Here is a 5357-nt window from a genome sequence, read left to right as displayed (position 1 = left end):
GTATAATGGGGCCCTGCGGCCAGCGGCCGGGTGCGGGCGCCGTGGCACCACGCCCCCTGTGGGCCGGGGGCCGCTGGGGTTTCAGGAAGGTGGACTTTAGGCGGCACCGAGAGAGCACAGAGCCGTTGGGCAGAAGCGGTCGTGCGGGGCCGGACGGAGCGCCACACGCACTAGCGTCTGCGCTTTTCGGCCTAAAACCACCCTTCCGCCACCGGAGGCGTGGCGCGAGCGGCTGGGAGCAGCTGCGAGCCGAAAGGAGCCTCCCCGGGTGAGGGGCGGCGCAGGCCGGCGAGTCACGCAGACCCCGGCCCGCAACGGCGACCTGCTGCGTCACCTTGGGCGGGATCAAAACTTCTGAGCGTGGACTATCTCTTCGATAAACTGAGGACAATAACCTGCAAGAGGCTGAAGGGACACCACAAGCGTTCCTGCCGCCCTTCCGCGGCCGGGTGCGAACGCAAGGCGCGGAGCCCGGGAAACCCAGGGCGCGGGCCTGCGATCCCCGCGAGACCCAGGAGCTGGCGGCTGCTAGCGACAGCCACCGATGTGAGGAACTTCCTCTCACAGACTTTCCCACTTTCCCATCCCTAAGGGGCCCCACCGCCCTGTCTCCTTTTTCTCTCTTTTTTGAGCAAATCCTGAGCAGTCTCTGACCCCGCCGGAGAGAGGGCGCACGGGGAGGAGGGAATTTACGCGGGGCCCAGGGCGCATGCTCAGTGGTATGGGTTCGGGCGGGTTCCCGGGGCGGGGAGCGCTGCTTGAGGGATTCCCCGCTGATTGGCCCGTCTTTTCAGGCCACGCCCACCGCCTGCTGATGGACAGCTCCTTACCTGCCGAGTCGGATTCCGCAGCGAGAGGTGGTAGCTTGGAACAGGCCTCGGGAGGAATCGCTGCCAGCGCTCCAGGCACAGCGCCTGTAGGCGTCGTCACCGCCGTCACTGCGACGGAGGAGGCCGCCCATTGCGTCCCACCCCACCAGAAAGCCAGACATCGGCCTAAATCGGAATCTTAAAGCTGTAGGAAAAACTACCAATCTCGTGCAGAAAGCAAAACACCACCGTTCAGGATTTAATGGGCAGGTCTAGCATATAATAAAACTGGAGGTTAGGCATGCAGTTAGCGCCCAATAGAAGCTTGCTGGATTCGATTGTTTTCTTAGGAGGTTGGAATGCAGGATGTGGCACTGGGTGAGCCTAACAGTCTGAAAGATACACAAAACAAGTCATGGGTGATAACAAAAACAATTACACACTAACCCATTTCCTCCTCTGTGAAATAAGGGAATAGCCTAGACACTTCCCAGTCCTCTCCTGGTCCAAGAGTAGAACTGGGCGACCTCAGCTAAGTAAGGTGGATGCAAGCCCCTATCTCCCAGCCCTTGAGGGGAAACTTGTGCTGTTCAGTATGAGCCTGCACATCCTCTGGGCTACACTGGGGTATGTCAGCTCCATTCTTACCTAAACTGATAGATGCTAGTCTGTAAATCCTAAATTAAGACTTCCCTTTGGGCTTCTGACGCCTGAAGTAGTCCCAGAAGTAACCCCACTGTGTTCCCTTGGCACTCTAAACCATTTCTACTTCCATAGAAGGCAACCAGATCATTTATTTTTACTTAAAAACAGCAAAAGCACACAAGGTTATAGGGTTTTCTTTTTTTTCTTTCTTTCTTTCCCTTTTTGTTTTAAGAAACACGTAAATAAAGAAAAGAACAGGGGCACCTGGGTGGCTCAGTCAGTTAATCATCTGACTTCGGCTCAGGTCATGATCTCACAGTTCATGGGTTCTAGCCCCATGTCTTGGGCTCTGTGCTGACAGCCTGCTTCAAGTTCTGTGTCTCCTGTTCTCTCTGCCCCTTCCCTACTCATGTTCTGTCTCTCTCTGTGTCTCAAAAATAAATGTTTTTAAATTTTTTTAAAAAAAGAAAACATACTTAGAAAGTGAAGAGTTCCCCAAATCTCTGAATTTCATCCATATCTATATCAGTTCTGAATTCTGTGCTTGTTTACAAAGTCAATAGATTCTAGAACAGGCATATTTTCATTCAGGAAGGACAGGATGATGTGTAAGGTGCTGACAGTAGTCACTGACAATGTCTAATCAAGTGTGAGGTTTTTTTTCTTTTTAAGATTTTACTTTTAAGTAATCTCTAAATCCAACCTGGGGCTCAAACGCATAACCCCAATAACAAGAGACACATGCGCTACTGACTGAGCCAGCCAAATGCCCCTCAAGTGCAAGTTCTAGTAGTCAAAGAAGGAGGCATGGAATATGTGAACTAGGAATATTGCTTTCCCCAGCAACCCAGAGCTGAGCCCTTTTTCCTGGTGAAGTGTGTCATTAACAAATGGGACATTTCTCATGTTTCAGTTTGAGCAGAAACTTGTTCCTTCTGTTATGAGTTGAATTGTGTTCCCTAAAACTACATATTGGAATCCTTACATTGGTACCTGTGAATGTGACCTTAATTTGCAAATAGGATCTTTGTGGGTGTCAAGTTAAAATGAGGTCATATTGGGGATCCCTGCCTGGCTCAGTTGGTAAGAGCATGGGACTCTTGATCCCAGGGTCTTCAGTTTGAGCCCCACATTGGGTGTAGAGATTACGAAGGAAGGAAGGAAGGAAGGAAGGAGGGAGGGAGGGAGGTCATACTAGACCAATGACTGGTGTCCTTATGAGAAGAGAAGAGACACAGACACCCAAGAAGAAGGTCCTGTGATAAACAGAGGCAGAGATTGGAATGATGCATCTGCGAATGCCAAAGTGCCAAAGATTGTTGGCAACTGCCAGAAGCTGGATGGGACAAAGAAGGATTCTTCCCTTGAGCCTTGGGTGGAGCAGAGCGAGCCTGCTGAGACCTTGACTTGACCCTGAGCCTCCAGATGGGGCGCCTGGGTGGCTCAGTCCGTTGAGTGTCCAACTTCAGCTCAGGTCATGATCTCACAGTCTGTGAATTCGAGCCCCGCATCAAGCTCTGTGCTGGCAGCTCAGAGCCTGGAGCCTGCTTTGGATTCTGTGTCTCCCTCTCTCTCCACCACTCCCCCACTCATGCTGTATCTCTGACTCTCTCTCAAAAATAAATAAATGTTTAAAAAAAAGGTTGGATTTCTAGTCTCCAGAACTGGGAGAGAATAAAATCTGTTGTGCTAAGTAAGCTAAGCTACCCAGTTTATGATACTTTATTATGGCATCCTTGGAAACTAATACAGTTAACAAGGCTATTTTTTTAAATCCCCACCAGAGTGGACTTAGAATTATCTAAGTTTTTAAAGCATCAATTCTCATGAGAGAAGTGTCACACCTTTATAGGAGAATGAGCAGCACCCAAGAGAGGGTATTGCACAGAGCAGAGACAGGTGGGGTGGAAGATACAGCCTTCTATGTTAGCTTGAGGGAGTAACCCATCTTTGTTTTCAAAACTGTAAGAAGAAAACTTTCCTTTCTATTGAGGATGATAATTAGTAGGTAATGGAGATGAAATATACTTGCAGCCAGTTTTGGAAATTTGCATGTAGATGACTGGGCCACACCTAAGTACTTATAATTCAAGCTTTATCCATGTTTTAATGATAACTTCTTACTGCATCATTTCCTTGTTAGGTTTGCTTTTAGGATTTGTGTGTGTCTTAATGATGCATAATTAGTTTAAAATCTTTTCCAGGTAAATCTTGAAAGAGCATATCTGTTTTTAGTATAAATAAAAAGTAACCTGTAAAGTGTAACCAGTCCTGTGGATTGTAAAACCTTAGGAAGTGGGAAGGGGGGCTTTCTTTTTTTTTTTTAATCTTTGTTTTGATTGAATTTTTAAAATTAAGCATCTATGACTGTTGTACTTTCTTTTTCTTACAAAAGCTGGACACTTTTCTTTTACCAAAAATATGTTGAACTCTATTATATACAAAGCACTATTAGAGATCAATATAATAATAAAATTATGGGGGTGCCTGGGTGGCTCAGTTGGTTAAACATCTGACTTAAGCTCAGGTCATGATTTTGCCGTTTGTGGGTCCGAGCCCCGTATCAGGCTCTGTGCTGACAGCTCAGAGCCTGGAGCCTGCTTCAGATTCTGTGTCTGCCTCTCTCTCTGCCCCTCCCTTGCTCATGTTGTGTCTCTCTCTTTCTCAAAAATAATAAGCATTAGAAAAAACTAAAATAATAAACATTAGAAAAAACTAAAAACTAAAAAATAATAAACATTAGAAAAAACATTAGAAAAACTAAAACATTTTATTTTTTAATAATAAAATTATGAAGTTTCTTACAATCTGATGGTGAAAAGACTGAGGTTTTTTATTGTGTCAAAATGCTCATAATGTACACTTAAAAGAGTATCATTCACAGAAATGCTGATTCATAGGAGCACATGTACCACAATGTTCATAGGGGCACTTTCTACAATAGCCAAATCATGGAAAGAGCCTAAATGTCCATCACCTGATGAATGGATCAAGAAGATGTGGTATATATACACAATGGAGTACTACATGGCAATGAGAAAGAATGAAATCTGGCCATTTGTAACAAAGTGAATGGACCTTGAAGGTGTCATGCTAAGTGAAATAAGTCAGGTGGAGAAGGACAGATATCATATGTTTGCACTCATAGGCCTAACAGGAGAAACCTAACAGAGGACCATAGGGAGGGGAAGAGGGAAAGAGAGCTGGGGAGAGAGAGGGAAACAAATCATGAGAGACTATTGAATACTGAAAATGAACCAAGGGCTGAAGGGGGAGGGGGAGGGGCAAAGGGGGTGATGGTCATGGAGGGGGGGCACTTGTGGGGAGAAGCACTGGGTGTTATATGGAAACCAATTTGACAATAAACTATTATTTTAAAAAAAAGTATTCAATATCCTTTCAAATATGAAGTCATTATTACCATATCCAGTTATCTTCTATATTATACTTATTAATATTTATAATTCAACTGTTTTAGACTATAGCATAGAGCATTGTTTCATGTTATGTTTGAACTACTCTTTATTTTTTTTGGAACTAGAATAGTTTTTTAATTTTTTTAAATTTTTTTTGTTTTTATTTTTTTATTTTTTTATTTTTTAAATAGTTTATTACCAAGTTTGTTTTCCTATAACACCCAGTGCTCTTCCTCACAAGTGGCCCCCTCCACAGCAAACACCCCCCTTCCCCTCCCCCTCTCCTCAGCCCTCAGTTTGTTCTCATCATTCAAAAGTCTCTCATGATTTGCCTCACTCCCTCTTTTCCCCCTCTTTCCCCTTCCCATGGTCCCCTATAAGGTTCCTCCTGCTAGACCTATGAGTGCAAACATATGGTATCTGTCCTTCTCTACCTGACTTACTTCGCTTAGCAAGACTCCCTCCAGGTCCATCCACCTTGCTACAA

Source organism: Suricata suricatta, chromosome 4 (assembly GCF_006229205.1).
Source record: "Suricata suricatta isolate VVHF042 chromosome 4, meerkat_22Aug2017_6uvM2_HiC, whole genome shotgun sequence".
Lineage (NCBI taxonomy): Eukaryota > Metazoa > Chordata > Mammalia > Carnivora > Herpestidae > Suricata > Suricata suricatta.
Note: the sequence above shows the minus strand (reverse complement) of the source record.